General features: G+C 42.8%; 2 long non-coding RNA genes across 3 annotated transcripts; both read right to left on the bottom strand.

Annotated features, from left to right (window-relative positions):
* Positions 1–7,456: 7,456 nt before the first annotated feature.
* On the bottom strand, positions 7,457–9,189 carry LOC142774961 (uncharacterized). Of its 2 annotated transcripts, none has more exons than XR_012886594.1 (3): positions 8,987–9,189; positions 8,738–8,937; positions 7,457–7,836 (listed from the first exon to the last, which is right to left on the bottom strand). It is a non-coding gene; the product is annotated as an uncharacterized LOC142774961 (long non-coding RNA). The 2 variants fall into 2 exon arrangements; XR_012886595.1 differs by having other exon boundaries at positions 8,738–8,880.
* Positions 9,190–10,362: 1,173 nt separating this feature from the next.
* LOC142774960 (uncharacterized) lies at positions 10,363–12,847 on the bottom strand. The gene is made up of 3 exons (XR_012886593.1): positions 12,693–12,847; positions 12,462–12,524; positions 10,363–10,500 (listed from the first exon to the last, which is right to left on the bottom strand). It is a non-coding gene; the product is annotated as an uncharacterized LOC142774960 (long non-coding RNA).
* Between the last annotated feature and the right edge of the window lie 12,382 nt (positions 12,848–25,229).

The following is a 25,229-nucleotide window of genomic DNA, read 5'->3' as shown; positions in this document are numbered from 1 at the left end:
CATGGTGGCGGACATACTGTGTGAGCCGTGAAATGATGTTCTAAAAATGGTACACCTGTTTCTTCAACAAGGCCCCTCCCAAGAAGTGAGTAGGGCTGCCTTAGCGAAGGGTGGTTGTTGAACAAAGCTTAATTAGACAAATTAATAATGATGAAGTGATTGTGCTTTTCCTCGTCCACGTTCACCCCAAAGTAGACAAAATACGTGCAATATCTCTGCAGGTGGAGCACCATTCATTTGATTCTAGAGACAGGCTTTCTACAGGGCTTGCTCAAATTACCCCGTAGAATGGCGAATGACTAGATATTGGGCAGGGTCGAGCATGTTCGAGGCTGATCTTGTTGCATACTAATAGGTTAAAGCACCTAATCAAGGCACGTGTGGATGGGACTTTTATATACATTCATCTGACATTTCCTGCCACTACCCCGCGTAGCGCGCGAGAACGCTTTCAAAATATTCATGGCTTCTAAGCACCTGTAATTTAAATACTTGATGTATGACATGAAGGTTAGTTTGTGCCTAGAATTAGGCCGAGAATTTAGTGCTTCGTATTTCCAGGCAGACGTTTACCATGCAGGTCGACGTCAAGGTCGGGATGGAGGCCCGTCTGTCGGCAGAGTAAGACGCAAACGCTCTTTTGCGTGTGGAGTTTGAAACTATTCTCATATGTTCATTAAGAAACCTTGTTCAAACCTTATTGTACGTGCGTTCACATACTGAGAAGTTGCGCAACCTGATATGTGGGGTTCAACGTCCCAAAATCTTCATATGAATTTGAGAGACGCCGAAGCAGTGGGCTCTGGAAATTTTGACCGCCTATAGGGCTTTTTAACGTGGACCCAAATCGGAGCACACGAGGCTACAGCATTTTCTGCCACCATCGAAAATTCAGCTGCCGCAGCCGAGATTCGATTCCGCGACCTGTGGGTCAGCAGCCGAGTACCTTAGTCACTATACCACCACAACGGGGCAGATTTTACGATTTACAGCCAAGCTTTACATCATCGACAATGTGCAATAAAACATATTGCGTGGGATAGACAGGCGCAGGGAGTTTATTTTGACTATGAAATGTGTACAACTCATTACAACTCTATTCTGGCACACTTGATTGTTGGACAAATATTCAAGAGAAAATTGTGTCACACGAACATGGAATGTATGGCTGTACAGGTGGCTTTCTATTATATTCAGCATTCTACTTCGCACACCTAATGGTGCCAGGTCTCGCAATAAGCCAAAGTGCTATGTAGTTTCATACGCATTTTCTGTATCAGGAGACACAGAAAGAAAAAAAATGTTTATGAACAAAGGCATCGCGAATTGGAGCCTCGATATAAAAAAGGTGGCCAGTGGAGGGCCTAGCCTTTTGAAACCCATACTGGTATCAGTCAAGTAGGCCAATAGATTCAAGGACGTGCATCAGTCGTTGATCATCATTTACTGAAAGACCTTGCGAAAACATCCAGTAAACCTATTGGCCTGTAGGTAAAAACTGAGGATGGGTCCGTGCCTTGTTTGAGAATCTGGATAACAATGGCTTTCGTCTAGGTTGAGAGTAGCTTGCCGAAAATCAATGTTGCCTTATAAATGAAGAGGAGGACTTTCTAAGTTTCAGAAGGTGTTTTAACATTTCATATGCCACACACTGTGGGCCTGGGGTAGATTGATCAGAGCAGGTAAGCGAGGCTTGTAGCTAAGCCAAACAGAAAGGTTCGTTGTATGCCTCATGTGTTGCGGATTCGCGCTTCAATGTCTGTCTTTTCTATTCCGGTTTTGTACCGTTAAAATGCTTCGTTATCTTGTGATGGGATGGAGACTTGTTCGAAATGCGACTCGAGAGTGTTCGCCTGATCCTCCAAATTGTCGCCTTGCATGTCCACAAGGGGAAGAGAATATGCCTGTTCTATTCCTGTCCTTTTCAGCCTGTTCCAGATTTTACCCTACTTTGCATATGATGTATTGCCTCATAAACAAGTAAGCCGGCCTTCTCTTCTCACCTGTGAGCACAACCTGTTTCCGTGCGACGATGTTCTTAAAGTGAATAACATTTTTGGCTACCAGTGAGTCTCGAGGTAACTACCAAGCATTATTTTTATTTTGTGTTTTTGCGCGAATTATAGCCCTTCTTATTTTAACATCGGATTCATCGTTCACCTGATGGTCAAAATGTTTGTGAAATACTCTTTGATGCAGCCTCAATCAAAAGCTGTAAAGTAGCCCAAATCAGCCTTTATGCCTAACACCCTCTGTTAGCCCGAGTTAAGAGAGTCATTTTTTCTTACGGTACCCAATATGCTTTGTCAGTGAGCCACTTGGGAACCTGCAGTGGACATGCATTTGGTATTGACGTGCTGAGAACTATATGAAAATCATCGTTTCTGTACAGATTATTAAGGACTTCCCGCTTAAGAAGAGGCAGGAGTGAAGGAGATGTTATGCTGAGGTCAATAATTGAGTATGTATTGATAGCGATGTTATAATACGTTGGCTCTTTTTCGTTAAAAGGAATGTGCTGGAAGAAAAAGAAACTTCAATCAGGTCCCCTTCCGCATCGTAGTTAGAGTCATACCAGAGGCTACTATGTGCATTGAAGTCTCCTAGGACAAGATGGGGTTTTGGGAGTTGATCTATGAAGGACTGCATTTCACATTTTTTAAGCAGGCTAAAAACTAGTGCTGAACATCCGGGTGACTCTGGTCAAGCAATTTCCGCGGCAACGACGCTGAACGACGGAAGTTGGGAGGGGCATAGGTTGAAGAAGGCGACAAAATGCTGCTTTCTCTTCTCGGAGCATGGCTAAATCTCCGACAATAATGTGCGCCCCACTCCTGTTTACCGTACCTCATCACGTCATCTATAGAGGTTCGCGGTATTTTCGAAGCATCGCTCAATTCAACTAGTTGCTGTGAAAAAAGTTTGCGTACTTCACGTAGAAACCACGTATTTTCTGTACTTTCTATACTGTATTTACTCTGTTATTATAAATAATAATGTGACTTTTCATAAAACCACGTGGGAAGTAACAACTGAACAAGATTTTCACTTCAGAAACATAGCTACAGGAGAAAAAGACAGCGACGAATATACAACACGTGACTTACAAACATGTGGCAAACACGTGTCTGTCAGTTTGTTGTGGACTAACGCAAACCTTCTAACAAAAAATCTTGGACCATCCCCCCAAAGGGAACCCTGATGGAATGCGAAGCAGCAGCGTGGCGCACGGGGGGCGTCATGGGTTGAACTGCGCTAACGCGGGTGCTTCGGCGAACTCTGGAAGATTCATTTGAAGCGATGGCTGGTGTAGGTCTTGTACGTCACACATACAGATATGCTTAAACGCGTACGTTAGGTGTACGCAGGTTTATTGCGTCTGAACCAACGAGTCGGCGGTGTAGTGAGCGGCTGTCACGGCAGGTGTTGCGGGAGAATCAACGAGGCGGCAGCTGCGGGCGTCGCGACGAGCGAGTGGCAGGCGAGGGAGAGAGTGGCATCATCGTGCACTTCCAGTGTAGGGTGGCGTCAATGCTCAGCAGCAGCGTGATTTATTTGGCGCTGCGCCAACACCTTCACCGCACGGCGCGTTCCTATTGAGGGACAGAGACAGCATTACACAGGCTAGTCAAAGAGCTTCTTGCTTCTAAAAAACGAGCCCTCACTTCGTCCGGGTCTTTTATTCCCATACCTAAGTTTCTTAGGCAATGAACTAAGTAACACGCTTTGCCGAGCTTTTTACTATTTTACCAAGGTAAAAATGTGACATCACTGAAGCAAATGCGCTTGTTGCACTTGACCACTTTAAGCGCATGTGTAAATACGCTCACGCACACAGATAGGAAGGTATTCGTGCAGTTTATGAGCGCTGGCACCACACAGTCAGTGGCTGAAAGAATGCAAAGGACATAGCGCTGAAATATTATGTAGGTTTCGGTTTACACACAGAAACAAGGTTCACATGAAACTTCCTCGGCTAAACGTATTCGTGCGAAAGTGATAAGGTGAATCATAATGCTAGATTTAATAGTGAAGTCAACCAACCAAAGGCGAAATATTTATGAAATAAAAGTTAGGTAAACAACGTCCATGAAGCTAATGGCATGTTCACTAAGGTTTCAAAATTTTGGTAGCATCGAAGAGCTTTTCACTGAAGCGGTCATCTAACGTGAGTCAGCCACTCTTGCAAGCACTTTTTTTGTTAGCGCACCAATCTATGTTGCAGCTTTCTGCAGCTTTGGCGAATAACAATCAACCGCCTAATGCTCTATGACATTACAAGTGTACCCTGTGTTTAGGAAAACAGAGCACAAGAAGCGAAATGGCTTACAAGCTTGCGCACATGTTGTTCCAGCAATGAAATGCGTACTTACGGCAGTTGGGGTCTCATCGACGCTCACTAAATGAAAGCGCTTTCAGTAATACTACCTCGACCGGATCTTGATGTTCAGGCAGACGGTATACGGGAGAAAAGATGTCAAGTTTTCTCAGTAAAAGACTCACTGTCATCTACACTCTGAAGAGCGGCAAACTAGGCCCAATAGCAGCCACTGAGAGCCAACGACTCAGTAACCGTTGGCTAAACAACGGCAAAAAGGGCCCAAGATTAGCCGGCAAAAGGCAACGTCTCAGCTAACATGGGGTTAAGGTCGGCAAAATCGGCCTTATATTTGGTATTGAAACTGACTGTCTGAGCCATTGCGTATGGGATGACAGAAAACTAGGCTCAATGTTGCCGGTTGAAACCCAATACTGGATAAAGGGTGGCAGAACTGGCCCAGTGTTCCCGGCCGAGTTCAACGGCTCAGCCAATAATGGCTCATTGCCGGTATTATTGGGCTACGGTTGGCCTCGCAGAGATGACGAAAAACCAATGTCGGCCGTTCTTATTGTGCGGCCTCGATACGTGTGATTCAGAATTCTGGCTGTAAATTAAAACTATGCCTTGACTCGTGTTATTGCCCGCATTCATTTAGTGAGTCGGGTTGGTGGCAATGCCCAGATGAATCATTCAACTCCTTCTTATTTGCCCGCCCAGGTTACGTTTTGAATGCTGCTCTTCTCAACCGAATCTTCCTTACCGTCTATCCACAAACGCCGGAAGTGTCTGGCATTATTCTTAGGCACCTGGCAGCGCTAGCAGCTACTTTCTAGCCAGCAGCACAACTTCATCCGAGAGTGCGACAGTGCGATGTCACGAGACGTCCAATTAGAACTATCTTGATGAGGAATTCATCATTAGGTGTGGTGGCAATAAGAAATGCACCGTTCAAAATCCTTCTTTTTGCCGTTTAGGTAATAAACGGCTTTGGCTAATTCCTTCCCGGCAGTATTGTCAGCATGGTTTTGCTGCCGTGCCCAAATCTTTTGCTTCGATGGTGCTGTGATTTGCCGTCTCTTATGCTATCCTTGTTCCTACTGTCGAGCGTAATATTTACCGAATACGATGGTTTTCTCATCTTTGTGCTACACACATGTAGCTTTAGTTTTAGTGAGATAATGTATGTGCGAGCTCGCTAAAGCAATTATCAGTCCGGCGTGCGGGTCAGAGACGCCGCCAGGATTTTGCTGGCGGGGGGGGGGGGGGGGAACCAGAATTTGTGTTCCTGCAGGGGGGCGGGAAGACACAGAATTCATGCGTCATGCTTTGTCTATGTTTGCTCTTTGGGAGGGGGGAAGAGAAGGCAGGCAAAAATTTTAGGAAAAAAGCCTCCAGCCCACCCATCCCTCCTGGCGCGGGTGTGCTTTCCTTGAAGTGGAATCGAGTTTTCTCAATTTATTTCACAATTCGCATTATTAAAGCTGATAATTCGAAACACAGCATGACAGTAGAATTAGTATGATAATCAAGACCATCATACTCCAGCAGTGAGTCGCACCGGCTCGTACCGCACTAAGGTGCACGTCCAGGCCGCAGTTTGCCGCTGCATCCCGATCTCGGTGTTTTTAGCTTCTGATTTGTGTAGTCGAAGGCAAATATCTGACCCCTTATGAGCCAGTTACGATTGAAACTATATTTTAAGGATTATTACGCTCTTTCTGACTAAATATTTACAATATTCACAGCAAACGAGGCACACGAACTACGGCCCTAGGAGTAATAGCCATTTCGGCTACAGTGAACTGCTGTGGCTGTCGTACACAGAACGTCAACGAGGACAGAAAATACTTCAAACGAGTGATTACAATTACAGTGTTCAGTGAGCAGCTCCGATTCACGCTATTTTCTACATAGGTAGGACTAGCCACGTAGCGAGTCACTGTCATTGCCGCAAAATATCTGCGGTTAGGCTAGCAAGCTTTGCGGCAAAAGGTGCCAGATAGATGTGATCCAAGACAATCTGTATGAGATAAGCCAACAATCACATCTTAGGTTGGCGCGAGCACAAAGAGGTAAAACTCCGCAACTTTAGGCCTGGAAATTTAAATACTGGATACCTGAAGTAGTTTTATGATGAAGGAAAAATACATGTGCTTTCGTCTTTCTGATGTGGTGCAGAGGGCAGCGTCACAAACTTAGGATGTGTGATGCGTTGAGGTAGTGAGTTCGACTTCACCTCGCTCATTTTTTTTTTATTTTTTCATTTTTTCCACCGCGCTTGTGTTTCCGCTCTATTTGTGATGTGGGCATGGCCACAAGTTTTATGAACAATTGAAAAGCCGGATTTAGGCTGATAATTGGCATCGCCCCAGGCAGCACACCGGCGTTGGACCAGTCTTGGACCCGTATCGGCTAACGTCGGCCGCAATATTGGCGCAAGGTTGGCATCTCGGCCAAGTGCAACTTCTTCCGATGTAGGATCGATGTTCAAGCCTACCTGGGTCCGACGTTCTGCCGTTACATTTACCAATATCCAGCCGACGCCGGCCCACTCTACACATGCCAATGAAGGCCCGTCCTTTCCCCGACGTAGTTGCCAACATACATCCAACATAGTACCATTCTTGGGCCACTTTGTTGAAATGCCATTATTACGCCAGCATTCGCTTTCAACAAATATTGGCTACCATTGGCTTGCCAATGTTCCACCATTATTATTATGGGCTTTTAACTACTGGCATTCCTTAGCCGGTAGACTTTACATTACGCCCCCAGAACTTCCCCTTGCGGCTTATAACAGCCCCGTACGAGCTTTGTGGTGTAGTATACTTTAAGATGACTGACCAATGGATGACTTAGTGAAGAAACACAACATGATTCCACTAAATTGCCCATTTTTGCCTTTTTTTCTTGCATTGCCAATTACCCTCCCCACATGCAGAGCATAAGACTGCACAAGTCTAGTTACTCTCTAGTTTCTTCACACATTTCTTCTCAGTTTCAAGAGAAATTGTAACATAGGCTGTTCCATCAAGTATTAGCTAAAACATTAAATAAAATAACTGCTCAGTGCAAATATCCAACACACTAGCAATCTATAAATACGAATACCAGGACAAATTTTTGTACCTTTATTTCTAAATATAGCAAGTCAAAATACTTATTTTTCAGTTCAGCTTTTGATTTACTGCTGTCCAGTAATGCAGCCCAAACTAGGAGGCGAGTTCAGCAAGGTTCTATGGGTATATGGCTGGCCAGGGAAGCAGAGGTGGGGCGATGATTCAGAGGCTGCAGCAAGAGATGAGGCAATGACGGTGGGCTGCACAGGGACATGAAAGCAGCGATTGGGCAGGAAACCCACTATCACAGGCTGCCGCCGATCCCGGCTCTGAGGGGCAGCAGCGATCGGGCTGCAAATCTATGAACACATCTGTGAAGTACCTTTACTAACCTCCATTGAGGCCAACAAACTTCAACAGGCACGTCTTTATGAAATGCTGAGCTTTTTCAGACACCTGCATACGTGAATAGAAACAAACACCTCAAAATAAGTTCTAAGCACTTCAGTATAACGTATATGCAAGCTAAAAAAATAAAAACAATACCAGCAGACGTTTTGTTGTATTATCCAGATCAAATTCCATGTGGCCATTATAAAAAGAAATGAACAAATACTTCAACATTCATTGTGCAAAAAAAAACTGCCACAGACCAAAATATTTAGGAATAGGTCTCAATAAAAGTTGATTAAAACAAGCTTGTTTGAATAATTCACAAATAAACACAAGGTATTTTATCATTTCTAAACATGACTTACAGGGTTGCAAGCCTGGCGAACTAGTCTGAAGCTATATAAATTTATAACAGGAAACCTCATCAGCACATCTTTCATAGCATTTGGAGAAACCATTGTAAAAATAATACAGGAGCTTTGTAATCATCCAGATGTGTCAGTGCTGAAATTATGTTTGCATAGATTCTTTCATTTTGTTTTGTCTATCTGGTGTTCAGTCATCCTCTTGTGCAGTATTAGTTGATGTGTGCCCAAGAATAATCCAGAGTTCAAAGTTTGTGTGGTCGTGTGTCTTGTTGTCCTGTTATAAATTTATACAGTCTTAAAATGACAACATAACTGAAAAGATCAGTGTATTCGTTATCCGACACACTAACAGGTATCTTTTCAGTTAAGTTGTCTTTTTAAGATTGGAATAAGGTGGTCTGGTGCATGCGCCATCATTTGTCCTTTCTTCTGTGTGTGATCTTCTCACCCTCTTGGCTGTATATATATTACCGCCATCTGTGCAATAAAATTGGTTGTAAGTGTGAGCTCTGTCCTATCTCTTTGCTATATTTGCCCTCTGAAACATTTTCTGCGCACTAAGGAAGTATATTTCTCTCAAAAAATGCAATACCAACCAGCCCAAGCAGCCACTCCTTTGGTTTTGTTACGGCGATGTCCGCACCACCATCTTTACCAGCTGCCACTCAGGTCTGCGGCAGCAGCTGAAAAGAGCGCGCTCTCACCGCCAGGGTGGCCATGGAAACTCCAGCGCTCATTCCTTATACCAGCAACGTTTAAGATTCGATGGTGCGGGTTCCGGAGAAAGAAAAAAAACCTTTGAGAAGAATAACTTCGACATAGCAAACTTTAAACAGCCTTTTTACCTGGCATGAGCGACAGACGTCAAACTTGATAGGCACATCATCAGCACTATGGGGAGGACTATAAAGAACTGAAGAAGGCTGGATTGTGAAGACGCAAATTTGTGCTCAATTGAATCCACTAGAAAACAAAGTTTTTTTCAGGTAAAACATCTTGATTGATGAGGTACATGTTTGAATAAATTTTCATACAACTGTGAGGTTGCTAGAACGAAAACCAGTTGTAGATAACTCAAATGAGCTTTTGATTTTGTAGCTTTGTGCTAGCCTTTTCTCCCAATCATATTAAGCCAAAAACAACGTTATCACAAAGCTGCCCCACACGATGTAGAGTCATTCGCCCCACCTCACCTCCCCACCTGAATAGAGCCATTGTATTAAAAATACGGATCAGTAGAACACTTCTTATTCCGAGGAAATGTTTTATAAACGTTCTGCCATTATTCATTTGTCTGTATAATGACATTTCTACAACAAGAGAAAAACACGAAAAATTTGTCACAAAGTAACCCCATTTCACGGTAGTACAGGTCTTCGACATCTAAACTAAATTCACTGCATGTCTTCAGATCATTTTACCACAGAAATATCACGATAGCCTTAGAATTGGGTAGAAGAAAGGGATCATAATAACGCTACGCCATGCTCAAAAAAACTCATAACTGCTCTTAAGTCGCTAGAACACGAGGCCAACGTTAAGGCTTAGTTCAATGAAGTGATAGGAATAAAATGTCAGTGAAGCTCTGATGTTTTACTTGAATAAAATCAAATATTGCTTAAAAGCAGTGTTTGCAGTCACTCGTGTTGCACCAGCAGTTCGCAATATTTTCCTAAAAGTACATTAAAGAGAACCAATGTCTCAGTTTAGACTGACATCCTGCACACCCAGAACTCTCATGCCACAAGTTCATTATCAGCGGTGAAAATTAGGGTTGAAGTTTATTTTTAATTTCGTGATGCTCCAATTTTGAGATGTATTGTATTTTCGCAACATTGGCTTAATAAACATTTCTTAAACTTCGTATCTTAGGTCCATCACACCGACAGATGACAGTGTAATTAATGTACTTAATTTTTATGAATTAATATCTACGAAAGACTCAATACACGTGGTTGAGTTTAATGATGTCATGTTGTTTCGTGCGAGAAGATCAAGGTGGCATCTCAACCCACATTTCCTTTTGCGCGCTTTCTCACATACCAAGCGTCGTTTCGCGGTAAAGTGGTATTTCCAGGATTGAGAAATTGGACTTGACTAATACGCGATAAATGTTTTTGGTTATAGTGTTTTTGAAGGCGTACCAAGACAATTTTGAGACATCGCAAAAGGGACATTTTAGTTTACTCGGTTTGCAAGTAGTATTACCACTTACCATACACTAGTCGGCCAGCATGCATCAGATAGTTACAGTGTTTTTGAAGTTTTCGTTGCAGAGTCTTTGCAAGCAATGCAGTGGACATTATCGTGACGAGTCAACAAGGTTCCTCCGAGTTTGTAAACGGAGTATCCATGCAGCCTGAATCACAGAAATTATTGTCATGGTCAATGGGGACAATGCACTCATGGTTTATATGTACCACGAGCAGATCGCTTATCTGCCATTAGTACGTAGTGAACTGCCAAGTACCTGCAACGTCACACTACCTTGTGATGTCACGGAGAAGCCACTCACTTGATATCGAAATTGAAAGTGTCTTAATTGTAGAGGAAGTTAAAACATGTGATGCTTTCCCACGCAATGCAGAACTCTCTTTTTGAAACCAATCGTCTTCTATAAAACAATTCCTAAATATTGAAAATTCGTCTCAGTACTCTTTTAATTGACGCCAACAAGGCGAATCGGGACAGCATTATTATATGGTTTCACAGTATGTATGTCGGTATATGCACGATTACGTGATCGATTGTGAAGCGAAAAATATTAACTAATGTATGGCAGATCATGGCCGGTCTATAGGTGCTCACTCGCTTCCTGCTTTTATCGCTTAAGCAGCCGCCGTGAGTAAAATATAGTTGTTTATATAGAGTGACAGCACCCTCCGCACGAGGGCTTTGAGAGCCAACTCTTCGAATTACATTTTGCCGCATACGCACTGCATTGTAAATCAGCTGTCCGTGGCCACTTTCTCGTGCCAATGACTTTTCCATTTGTAGGAAGCAGTGAGAGTAGTAGAGATGTGTGGGCACAGCATGTATTTTTGTCACTTATGCAATGGGTGATAAATAAGCACATGCAACGGCGCAAAATCATTTTTTAAGGCTCGAACACACTCTATTTGCTGAATTCGAAAATGCTTGAGGCTCGTGTGGTTCGATTTATCAGTTAGGTGCACGTTGAAGAACTCCAAATCATTAAAATTCCCAAAAGCCTGCCACTATAGGGTCCTTGATAAACATATCAGTAAAAGTAACTTCGTCGAACAAAAATCTTTGACAATCACAGTGGATTCTTGAGCCATACTTTGAAGATTTACTGCTACTAGCCTGTCCGGAAAGTGTAGACAAGAGTTATGCGGAAGCATCGGCACTAATTACTTCTGAAAAGATTCTCCAGATTCTTCTGGTTAATAGCATAAAAATGTTACGGAATCAAAATGACATGCCGTCTGGCTTTGTTTACAAGCCTACACAAAAACATTTCTGGTTAGAAACACTGTCTCTACTTCAGCTAAAAGCGTCACGACAAAGTTTGGCCAACAGTGCTTTTATTTGTTCAGGCGCAATGAAAACATATTAGTACTATTCAGAACAATTTCTGATTCTCTAAAATTTTATTTTTCTCCTGCGTCTCTGTGAGCCTTCTTGCATATGAAAATGTTTCACATTTTTTCATCGGCACAGAAGATTGCATCTGGGCTTGTGTGGGCTTGGGTTTGTTTTTTCTTCTTTACTACGACTTTCCAAAACTTTATCACTACTTGCTCTTGACATACTGTCTGGATTTGTTTACAAGCCCAAACAAAAATATTTGGGGTTAGAAGCAGTGTCGCTACTTCAGCTAAAAGCATCACGACAAACTTTTTCCAAAACTGCTTTTATTTCTTCAGGTGCAATGAAAATATATTAGTACTAATGAGAACAATTTCTGATTCTCTAAAATTGTATTTTTCTCCTGTGTCTCTGGCAAGCCTAATTGCATATGAAAATTCTTCACATTTTTTCATCTGCACTGAAGATTGCATCGGGGCTTGTGTGGGCTTGGGGTTGTTTTGTTTTTCTTCTTTACTACGGCTTTCCAAAACTGTATCACTACATGTTCTTTCATGTTTCTAAATTTTGTGTTTTCATTTTGAACAACTATTATTTTCTTTGACATTCTTATTATTATTGTTCTTACTCCTGATGTTGCGATTGCTATTCACACCTACTTGTGAAAATCAGTAGGCATCTCTATTATGCTTTTACTTTCACCTTTTTGAAATACTTATTTCAATAAGCACAAAATGTGATGCCTGAACAAAAAGGTGCAAAATTTACCATATTCATGGGTACTGGCTGCCAGCATGTCGATTTGAAGTAAACGTTCCCAACAGTATTTTTCTGAAAAAAAGATTACTTTGTCTGTCAATCCGTCTGCCAATTAGTGAGGGATCATATGGCCGAGCCTTCTGAACGTGTCGCACACTGGTACGTGCTTGCAGAATGGAATATTTATCAATTTATTCCTTTCATGATGTATTAGAAAGAGTTGTCATATATGCTTCCTACCATATTTTTAATGCATTGGTACCACCAGGAAGTGCGACTGTAGAAATGAACCTGAGCATTATTTGAGTGCGCTAGCCTTTTTTTCCAATGGACGGCGGCGAGTTAGTTTGGAACGAGCTTGCGGCGATAGGTAGAAGCACAGCCTCCTTCCTATGCACAGGCCGTAAAGAAAGCGAGCGTGCGCTTCCAGATTGGCCGCAGGTAGATATACTCGGGACAATAAAGAGAGAGAATGACTTGACATAGATTAACAAACCGTGGTCTGAGAACTCTAAAGCTAGAAGTTTCATTCTCATCATTTTATTATTAATGAAAAAAAAATTAAGGTCAAAACTTCAATGCTACATTTTGTGCTTAAACATTTGCCAGGGGTGCAACAGCCGAACTATATATGGAGCACTTTTCGGAGCAGCAAAATATTACTTTTGGAGTACTAAAACCCAAATTTGGAGCAGGTTACAAGCGACGAAAGATTAATTTTTTTACCACGAAAGACCAAATTTTGAGCAGCTTGAGACAGAAGGCTTAGATTTAAAAACATACATATATGTTCAAGCCATTTAACATTTCATAAATCATGCACAGTGAATATGAGCACTGCTATTTCAACAAAGTAGTATTTTCTTTATTCACCCCCCTCAGCAAACAATGAGATTCACATTAGAAGTCACCAGGCCTGTCACATTGTTTGAAAATTTAAATGTGCATTTCCCAAGATAGTGACCGAAAGATTCGTACAACTGGAACAAAAAGCCGACTTTTTAGAGATGCAGGGATGTCATATTGTACTCCAAATAATTTTGCCAGTAACGTTTTTAGACATAAGCGAGCATAATAGTACTCACCAATACGTGGCATATACATACATCAGTCATTGAACAAACTATACAGTGTCTGAGCAACGCTGAGCCCCACCTAAATATTCTAATGCTTTTTCGCAGGCCATTTATGCACTATGGCAAAGGTGGCTTAAGCAGTTTCTCTGCACAGGTTAGAACAGGACCAAGAAATTTTCGAACAACAACCCCCCTTCCATTCCAATTATTTTTCATGAAGGAATTAGGTTTAGAGCACCAATTCGCGGCTTGCTTGCAAGGCGCGCTTGACCATATAAAGTGCTATAGGTGCACGCACCAGTTGGCCTCGCAATGGCACCAGATATCTATCACATGTGGCGTTGTTATGCCAACTAACGTGGTCACGGCATGAACTAAAGCTGGTAGTGTACAAGCTCGATAAGCTGAGAGTTTGTACACTTCCAGCTTTAGTTCCTTATGGCTCCTAACATGCCATTGCCGCATCCGCCGACTAGAATATTCATACTTCCAACGAAGTGTTTCTGGCTACGGGAACACATCTTTTGTGTTGTAGTTGCGCCGTCCCGCCGGTAAATATCTGCTGTGGTCAGCAGACCGACAAGCTCCCGGTGTTGTTACTTGATCTGGTCGATCGCGTTTCGCGAGGGTCTTGTCCGAATGAGCAGCTGTCTTACACTGCGGTTTAGGGTTAGGGTCTGCCCGCAAAGATTGATGACGCAAACTACAAGTGGCTAAAGTGGTCTCCGTTTCTCGCTGCAATTAGGGCAAATGAGCAAATTTTGAGGCTGGTCGGGCATTTTGACGCAGCAAGGCGCAATTTCAGCAAATTTCATGGTTTTGGCACAGCTCGGTGAACAAATGAGGAATTTTATCAAATTGGCGCAATCAGCACAGCTGCTGCACCCTGGTATTTGAAAATCACGTAGCAAATTTCAAAATGTCTTTTTTGTATTTTCATGACATTGGCTGAACGAAATTTTCCAAACCATCGTATGCTAGGTCTAGCACCCACTGAACACATTGCACTTCATTTTTATTGAGTAGAAGCTATGTGGGACCCTCCCAGTAGAGTCCTTCAATATTTCGTATGTCACTGTGTTTGGCACGGTAATCTCAGTGAAATCTCCACCAATAGTTTCGTCTTGCATGTTTTCTCCGTTGCCGAGCAACATGTCGCGGCAAAAGAGCTATTTTTGGGATAGTGAAATTACAGTTACTAATATGCAAAAAAATTGCTATACCCTTTAGTGTCTCTTTAACGTGAATGGAGGCCTACTTCACTTTACGACAGAACTGCCGCAGAAATCAAACCTTCAGTTTTTAGACCTAAGGCTGTCGCTTTACTCAAACTGGGGTGAGATGGCTGAAACTAAGTTAGGAGCAGTTTTTGGAGCAGCGAAATTTCAATTTTGTAGTAGTTATCAGCCTTTACTGAGTTGCCCTGGGAGCTTAAAAATACATATGTTTACCAACGTGGGGGCACCAGTGCATATTTTAATTGGCTTATAATACACAATACACTGAAACAGATTTTGAAGGAAGTTTTTGAACAGATTATCGCTAGGTATGAACTGCACTACTTTTTTACATACCACACACGTCACCTATCTAGTTCTCGTAACAGGTGAAATAATTTGTAAAAAAAGTTTTTTTGAAAGCTAGGCTCCGCGGAAACATTAAAAGACACATCACACTCAAAAATAAATTAAAAAATTGTGATTGCACAAAAATCTTAGTGAGGTAACAGTGGTTCTTCTCTTGAAAAAAAGCCTGACATGATAGCGTCAAGAGCTTTTAACAAACAAAAGCATGCTGCACTGCCGTTCGTGGCCACCTCATGCAGGACCACCTCCATGAGAGCAGCGCGAGAGCCAAGAAATCTCGCCGCATAGACTATCTCGTAAAGCACGTGCATATGGCACTAAGTGATAAGCGAGTGATACTGATAACGCATCTTCACATGAGCAACCACGCGCTATTATTGTAGCACGAGTTGGCCAGTTTTATATTTCTTCTATATGTACAGGCGTTCACTGTCGATGAAGAACTCCCAATACTACATCGACTTGCGATTGCTGCCCGCGCCGCTCCGTGACTCGCGTAAAGTGCTCGCGCACCGCAGGTGGAAAAATCTTGTCCACACAAACAAACCACTGATCATAGAGAGACAGGTTGCTCTGCAAAAAAAAAAAGAAAAGAAAGAAAGCGAAGTCACACTGCCGCTGATCAAAACACTGATTGAGATAAGCCAGAAGCTCATGTAACCCAGGGCCGGCACGCATGCAGCGACACCTCTTTAAGCACTTGTTCCGAGTTTATATTACAAAACGGGGCAGTGGCAAATCGCCATTAATGAAAACTGCGCCAACTGAATGCCGATGCGCAATGAGTCACGAATAAAGTGCCAAGGTGCCCGTTAATATCGTGTACAATGGTTTGATCACTCGTTTTGTCACCGCGGCTTCGCATGTAACCAAGTGTTTTTCTCTACCTGCTGACACTGATCTGCGGAATTCACTTCCGATGGCTTTTTCAAATGCAATACGCTATGAAAATTCGCCTGTCTAAATAAACTAGTAGCTAATGGGTGTAAACCTTGAATAGGTTGCACGCATTCTGCCGCTCACGGAACCCAATTTGACAACCCAAGTGCACATGCCAGAGCATGCGGGAGACGCGTCAGATGCAGGGAAAAAATGGCTCCACGTTTACAGATTCTCTCTCACAGCAAACACGTACTCGTAGGTGACCACATGCAGCAGCGTCGACATGAAAGCCAGAGTAACTGGAGGAACGCGCTATGCACGACAGAGAACCGGAGAGTCAATCCTTCTATGCTTGCCACCCAACTCGGTGGTTTTTGCTAGCAGACAGTGGCACTAGAACACAGAGCCTATCTAGTAGAAGCAGCACGGTCGATGCACGGCAGCACATTTTTGAGGGGTCACGTATATTTGCTAAAGTTTTAAGCTTATGGTGTCACAATGAGAGCATTTGTCATAACGAAGATGGAAAGTGAAAAAAAAAACACAATTGGGTGCGTCTTATTGTTCAAGCTCGCCATTTTTTCCCGACTGAAGCTGAGGTCGTCAACAAAATTTGAGCTTTCAAGGCTGTTTCGGAGCAGTCTGGTGCAATTTTCTTGATTATTATGATTTTAAAGTAGCTTGGAACAAACAAACATAAATGTATCAAAATTGCGCAATATGAGCAGCTGCCTCATCCCTTACCAATGCATGTGTGTTAGCAGTAAAGGCACAGGTCGCAACAGCCTCTTTTGCCTTAAACATTAGCTTATTCCAAAGTTATCAAAGATAGATTGGCTGCATCTTTGGTACAGGAGGCTGTGTGCAAGTCAAGTGTGCACAAGGTATTGAGCAGTGTTTATGCTCAGACTCAGAGGTTTCCAACAGCAGGGTGTCTAGATTATGCGGTCACTAGATCCTGCGAAAAGGTGGCGAAATGGATGAAACATTTCAGCAAATGAGAAGTCTGTGAGTAAATTATGAAAGCCGCTTCAGCCTGCTGCCCTACGTTCAACTTCTTTATTGATACAAGCTCTTATTAGTACATGAAAATACACAATACTTGTTAGACTTGTTGTTAGACTTGGCGCACAATTAAGAGTGTCGCATCCAGATATGATGCGGCAGTGTTATCTACGGCTCTCAAGAAGCTGGGCAGCACTTGCACACTTGTTAAGCTCGGGGCCAAAAGCAAAACCAAAAATAAAGGTGAATGTGGTCAGAAACACCAAACCTCCTCTATTCCTTGTGCTACAGGAGTAGTGTACAAGAATTATTTGTCACCCGCCAACAGTTATATATGTCTGACTGGTAGGTGCATGTTAGATGACGGGGACAAAAGAAATACGAAAAGAATGTCCTAATATCAAACTTGTTTGTTTATTGAACCCAGCGTCACTGAAATATACTGTTTAACAAGATCAGGGGTGCTACAGCCGAAATACAATTTGGAGCAATATTTGGAGCAGCAAAATATTACTTTTAGAGCACTAAAATGTGAATTTTGAGCAGGTTACAGGGAAAGATATGAAATTTTCATCACTGAATACCAAATTTTGAGAAGTATAAAAAGAACGTTTACATTTAGAAATGAAACATGTATGCACCATTCGACATGACCCAAAATTGTGCAGTGTAAACATGAGCACTGGTACTTCAATGAAAGTAGTATATTGAACCACCCCACTGATCCAACAATGAGAAAGTCCATATCAGCGTTTGCTGTGCCTGTAAAATCATTTCATTGACTCTGCGAAATTAAATATGGATCTGCCAAGCTCGCGGCCTTGAAATTCGGGAGATACCTGAAACCGAAGAGCACAGGTGGTAAACAAAAAAACTGGTGCACAATTTAGTTTGTTCCTTTAGGAAAGCAGAAATGTCATACACTGCTCCAAATTATTTCTAGTAACATATTTACACATCAGTGATTACACTGATACTAAGAATTAGGCAGCGTACAAACGCATGAGTAAGTGAACATTATGTGCAGAGTGCCAGTACTAGGGATAACCACCCCTTCTAAATCTCAATACGCTTTTCCGCAAAGAACCAGTGTAAGTTAGCAAAGATGGCCTATTTAGGATTCCCAGCACGGTTTAAAATCCAAGGCCTAGAATTTTCAAATCATTACATTTCTCCTTCCCCAATTTCCCGCCTTGTTCTTCTCCCCTACCGTGGGGTTAGGTATCGGTTCAGTTCACCCTTGAAGGCGCGTTCGACCAGGTAAAGTAACAGCAGCGTGCACGCGTTGACCTGGCGACAGTACCACAGATGTCTATTGCCAGGACCGTGGCCGGGATGACACAACTTCAAGACGAAAAAAAAAGCTCAGAGCTTTCAATGAAATAGGCGGTGTCCAGTTTTTGTTTAGCTTTATTCACAAACTGTGCGATATTTCACGGCAGGTCTCAGAAGATCAATCACTTTTCGAAGTTTACCAAGTTTTCACCTGTAGATCAAAACAGCATTAAGGGGAAGTGACAGTGGCTACAGGCCCATTCTACAGACGTAATCTGTAAGCAAAGAACCCTGTGAGCTGAGGTCGCAGATAGCAGAGGCGTTGCCAGAAATTTTTTTGAAAGGGGGCCACCTTGATTAGAATGGATCCCAGCTAGGTAAGCAGATGTGGCAGACAGTTATTTTCTGTGCCCATATATACCATAGGAAAACATTAGAGGGGAAAAGAGGCACGGGCCTGGTGTGCTACCACCTGGCTATGCTACTGGTAGATTAAAACCAGTGTGGTTGATTACACACACAGGGAAGGAGAGCCGGTAAGGAGGGTGGGAGTGGCACAGGCTGCTGTTAGGTTACCTTTGGCGGGAGAAGTAGCTCTAACTAGAGCGGCACATGTATGATGTAAGAAAGAAGGTTTCGACCAACGTGCTGGCTGAACACAGAGAAGCAACTGACAGCAAAATAGACTGGAATCAGGTGAAATTACCGAAATAAAAGGTAAACAATTGGACTTCCGGGCTATATTGAGACTCTCTAAAAATTCGGACAACAACGGGGCACATTTTTGATTGTAATGGCAATGACAGCAATTTCCCTAAGATATACACACCTACATCCTATATATAAATATACATAAATGCACTGTTCGCACATTCACTTCAGTTGTGAGCGTGGCTCCCGTGCGGAAACCTAAAAAAAAAAACGTTCCACTTTTATGCGAGCATTCATGATCGGTGCTCATGTTAACCCTATAGTTGATTTCAACCACAGCACAAAAAGAGAGAGGTGATAGTGGCACTGCAAGCCGCCTTGAAAGTATCCTCTCGTATGTAGCGCACTGTGGCATGCCGCCGGTAACTTTTGCTGTCTTTCCGGATTGTGTAGTCTGCAGAAGTCAACACAAATGAAGCCAGAGCAAAACAGCGCTGTTCGGAAATGAAGACACTGCAAAGTCACGGTAGAATCACACATTCAACCGCCAGCTTTCCTTTGCAGTGCGAGACAAGATCACGTGATCAAACCTTGCACGTCACAGCGATTGCAGCACTTGCGTTTCCGGTGGTGGGCCTCACGCCCAATATGTTAGGAAAACTGCATGACCGACCCCTGGTATACTGAATGGCACAGCAAGCAATAGAGGAAGACAAGAGTGGTCGGTGCGGGGTGAATCAGTGGTCGAAAAGAGAGGGACAAGAGACTTTTCGAAAACAGTCAACCATACATTCTTGGCTCTCTAACGCATTTGTAAGTAGTGTAAATAAACATCTTGTATATTACAGAAACCAAATGTCAGTGAATTGCTGAATCAAACCCTTTTATAGCATGCTCTGTCCTCTCATGAAAGCTTTGGTTCATGTCAAACATCAATTGGCAAAAAATTATAGCTTACTCAAATTCACTTATACAATTTTCGCACCTGGGGCTCATTCTGACCCATCAAATCTTTCTTAAACCAGACTCGCACGGCCTCATGCTCGCTAAAAAGTTATTCTCCTTACTCACTAAAGCACATGCCTTAATCTCAGTATGAACGAGTCTCGACTAAATCAACTCATAACTGAGCTGCTGATCTAAGGTGTCAAGTTAAGGAGACGATCACAGAGCGCCCAAACTTAATAGGCTAGACTAAATCGATCGATCAGATAGATACTACACAGACCGACCGACAGACAGATATGGTTAAGGTGCTTTTTGTTCGCTAAACAAATGCTCTGCTTTAAAGAGCAAGTGACTACCAGGAGTTCACCCTTTAAGGGAAGCGTCACTTTGAGACTTCAGCTTTTCTGGTTTCTATGAATAGAAAGGACTGACGCGGCATTTAGATACTTGCCACCCTGTACCTGAACTGGTGTCACACTTCCCTAAACAAGCCTTGTAACGCAAACCACAGCTCAACAGCACAAGAAAAAGGAATTCTTTGTTATCATGACAGGACGACAACACTTATTAGGCTAAAAAAGAAATATTTGGAAAACTGATGTGTTTTTGAAACACAAAAAACACTGTACAGACCTTGTGTAGACTCTACTGCCATCTAGCAGACACCGACCACATTTCCGCAATGTTGAGGGGTGGGCGCGCTCCACCTGAGCAGGCACGGAATGTCCATATTAACGTGTGGTGGCAGATAGGGGCAGCAGTGCCAACAAATTTTCGTGTGCCATGTTGCTCAGACTGAGGAAACTGGGGTGCTAAAAATATTTGCAGGAAATTGAACTCTATGTTAATTGACTTCTTCGTGGCTGACGTGAAGGGCCAGATCTGTTGCTCATTTTGTTGCTTACAATAAATGTCTGTTTATATCCTCCGTTCTATCCAGATGTGGGACAGCATAGACACTCATCGCAGCACGCTCTTTCATGCAATGCCAGAATGAAACAGTTTTTCCACCGTGTGAATTTAGGCACAGACAAACTGGCCTTGTGCACGAGCTTTAAAGCTGCATCACGGGTACTCATGCTTGCCTCTGCTGCTGTTTACAGCATTACTTTGTCGATTACATTGCAATAACAATTACATATTAGCCACGCATCTTCTGCATGTCATCGATTCTCATCTAATGGACCGGTTTTGCTCGAACATGCTACTTATCGTTACTTGTTTATTTAGGAGTTTAATGAGGTAACATTTGGTGAGGTGGCTTGTACACGTATTGCTTTACTATGTGTACTTTTCAAGCATTCCATGTTCTCTTTCAGAGAGAGCGGCCAATTTCAGAAGAGCGAATGCCGTGACACTCCTCCTGTTATTATTATTTTTTATAACCCAAGAAGAGCAATTATGTTACTTCAAGTGGTGATCCTCCTTCATACGAAATCTTGTATCAATCTTTGTGTGCCGTAAAATGTTGATAGATGTCTCAAGTGTGTCAACACTGTTCAAAACTGAAAAAATGCTGATTTGGCAAATCTGTTATTCTTAACTGTCGTTAAGGATCGTTAAGGCAAATCTGTTATCCTTAACTGTCGTTTACATCGTTCCATGTGTTGAAAGCATTTCTGAATTCATATAGCTTGCCTATGGGCTTTTTGCTCCCTCTTGTTCTTCAATTCCATCTTCTTCCATTCTAAATAAAACGCTAACAAACTACCCCCCCCCCCCTGTCGACATAGGCCGTTTCTAGTAAATTACGCTTTGCAATGGTGTAACAGAGCTTCTTTAGGCCCCAGCAGTGTCTCGCTATAGCTTCTTCTCAGCCGCCCTGCGTTGTTCTTTATGAATAGCAAATAACTAAAGTAATTCTTTTTTTAAAATCCGGCAACCACTCCGGTCCATTTGAAGGGCCCTTAAACTACCCCCCATAGTTTTTTTCAAACGCTTGAAGTAAACACATGCATCTTGTGCAAAATTCTTCATGATCAATGGTTCTCCACGTGACAGTGCAACAAGCCGCCAGTTCTCTACAAATTCCAAGAGACAATCCTCCCATACCTTTCGGGCTGGCACGTGACATCAAGAAGTTGAATCTGACGTGCAGAATAAATATGCTGCAATTGGTCAAGCAAGCACCCATGACTTCCTGTTAGCCTGCAAGAAGCTGTCCACGCCACTCGTCGTTTGTTGTGATGGCCGCATGCATGCACGTGCTTGCAAATCAGATACTGTGGTCCGTAGCACAGGGTTCATACCGACACTATTCGTATAAGCACCGGCTGGCACAGCAATAGCGATTCGCCAACAAGCACACAGTTGACAGAGGGCGGAGTCGCGACAACCGCAACACGACAGTATTGGGAGTAATATGTCATCGATGATGTATGCCACGCAAAGTTGGGAGAGGTGCTCGGCAAGAAGGCAAAGCGGCTTCGGGAGAGGTACCAACGGAGGGTAGTGAAAAAAAGAATGAAAGGAGTGATGACTGTGCTTAGATAATCAAATGAATTTAACTCCGCCATTACAGCACCACTTTAAAAAGTTTAACGGCTTTATGGCCGTTGTGCACTTGCGCACAACTTCACCACAGCTGAATTTCCATCTATGGCTGGTAAAATATTGCATCTGATCTCTGGCTGCATGTAGTACAGCATATATTGCGTGCCAGCACTGTTTAGTTATAAAAATAATCCTTCGCGTATGGCAGTGAGATTGGTGGCCTGGAAATCAAGCGGCAAATGTTTAGACCAGCAATGCTATTTCCACTGATACACACTGTCAAACGTGTGACTTTGGTGCAGCATGGTATAATCTACATTGATACAGGAAACTTAGTTTGGCACATTTGTGCGCAGAAGTGGCATGAATCGATGAGAAATGGGGGTGTTTACATTATTAAAACCACACGATGCCAACAGACACGGCAAACATGGAAATTCAGATGAATTATTACTTGAAATTTTGTGTTTTGTTTGTGACTCACCACGAGTGAATTTTCAAAATTAACTGATAGGTATTGTTGGACTTGCAAAGCAAGAAAAAAACTTAAAAGTAACTCAGATCTTCTTGTGTTGTCTGTCAAGCTATCCCCACTGTAGCCACATATTCACCACCACCAGTTTCTTTGCTGCGAGGTAACTGACATAAATTTTGATGCCACTTTTATTTACTCGTATCGATGTCACGAAGCTTTTAAACGTCACTACTCATTATATCTAATGTAGCTAGCAAGTTGCATAAGCCTTGTCTAGAGTACTAACCTCTCACACAGAGAACTGCCTCTAGTTACAATAGGCCATGCTCAACATAATGGCCACGCTTAACCCACGGCAGACTGCAGTAGTTGGCCTTGTTTTAAGTGCATCGTAAAGACGGGTATACAAAATGGTGCGACATGTGCTACGTGTATGCATCATTCAGGTCACACTGCCGATCCACTGCAGACGTTTGGCACCCAGACACATAAAATTAGCATTGATGACAGGCAGGCACTTTTCTAAAGGATAAACGAGACATACGCAGCTGATATAGGCTCCCGTAATGTTGCGGTAAGCTTACACACGCTGCACATCAAACAATTACTTGTACTCTACTATGTAACCTCGAATCGAAAGGAAAAAAAGATCAATAACTCGGGTCGCACGTACGCGACTAGCCGCAACTGTTTGTCCTACTTACTCGCCGAATACTCGCACACTACGGGGAGCGGCTGATTCAGGTGCATGCGACAGGTATGAACAAGAAGGCACTCGTACAGAAGAACAGTAACTTATAGTCACAATTTTAATCTGGCTTGTCGCTGGCGATCTGAGGACGTTGAAATTCTCATTCTCTTTTCTTTGCCCGAAACCCAGATGACAAAATCAGTGTTGCCAGGTCTTGGTGAGAAAGCGTCGACGAAAGCAGACAAAATTGCCTGAAATGTGGCCAGGGAAGTATTTATTCACAACAAAACTAAATATGCTTTAAAGCCTCCTTAACAAAAATGAAATACAGCACTCAGCAAGGCAGCGATGGTGTAGTCAACCAGCAAATGTCAAAATCCAGTGTCGCTCAGCTTGGCGAGCTGTTATCACGACCGAGGTCGTGATTGGCGCAAAAGCCTCTGAAACAATTTTTTAAAATAAAGTATCTTGGACTTTATGCCTTTCATACAGCACCAGCTGCCTGTAATACCAACAAAACAAGCGTACTACTTCTTACGACTGTGCTAAGCTTGCGTTGCGTGTCACATGGACACCTATCATAGCAGTGGGATTAAGACAGTCGCGATCTGCGCATCGCAATTTCCGACTCTCAGGCCTTGGTTTAGCTAACGTCTGCGCCAAACGTTTGCGTGATTCTGCGCCAAACGAAACCTGAGAGGCCTGATTACGATCAAAAGACACCGTCAGAAAGAATCAGCAAGAAAATTCAGGCGATCCTCGCAAAATCGCGAAAACCAGTTTCAGCTGATTCGATTTAGGCATATATTTCATTTTATCATGCTGAAGTAGCGGACGGTATGCAGCTGCAGTAGTCTTGAATTCGGCATGTGTTACAAGCCACGGTTGTACTTGCGAGAATGACGCGTAAATACCAAGCGAGATTGATGGCCGTAAAGAGGCGAAGAAGCGCGCAATTTTTGTCCAAATTGAATAAGTGGTAGTATAAGGTGCTAGGCATTGCCACAAGGTTGGGTTCAAACTATACAATTCAATACAATAATACCGGTTCATCAATACCGTGAATTCGACGCTTCACCCAGAAATAAACACTGGCTACGCCCTTGAAAACGTGACTCAGCGTGGTCACATGTTTGTGTACTTTTAATCTCAGATACACCTCCCTGTTCATGCGATATACACCAGACCGTGTGAACACAATACGGCAGCTCGTAAAATAGAATAAGTAAGCGTATACACGTGCATGATTTATTAGTAAGAAATGCGCAAAGCAGTAACAGTCCGCTTACGCCTGTCCACTGTTAACTTAGTCCTAACAACATTACATGTATACACTCTAGATAAGTACCATAGTATGCTTCCAGCGAGCGTATAAGCAAAACATCGCTAAAGTAACGAGGACTATGGCAGAGTGTGCACAACACGAGCGCTGATTTTCAACAGTTTTGACACCTTAACCGCTAAGGAAAGCTCTGCATCGGTGTGAAGCTATCGGTCAGATTAAAACTTGTGTTTTGAGGCATAACAATCGAACCTGCTTTCTTGCACCGATAATATTGCGCACTACACTATCACTGTTTTATATACTAAACCGCGGAGCCACCACAAAATTATGGGGTGCTTTTTTGAGAAAGAGCTCTAGTCCCAGGGCTCTGATGACCGAGAAACAAGAATAATTAATTTTGCACATGGTAA

Source organism: Rhipicephalus microplus, chromosome X (genome assembly GCF_043290135.1).
Source record: "Rhipicephalus microplus isolate Deutch F79 chromosome X, USDA_Rmic, whole genome shotgun sequence".
NCBI classification, from domain to species: domain Eukaryota; kingdom Metazoa; phylum Arthropoda; class Arachnida; order Ixodida; family Ixodidae; genus Rhipicephalus; species Rhipicephalus microplus.
Note: the sequence above shows the minus strand (reverse complement) of the source record. Positions and strands in the feature narration are given on the sequence as shown.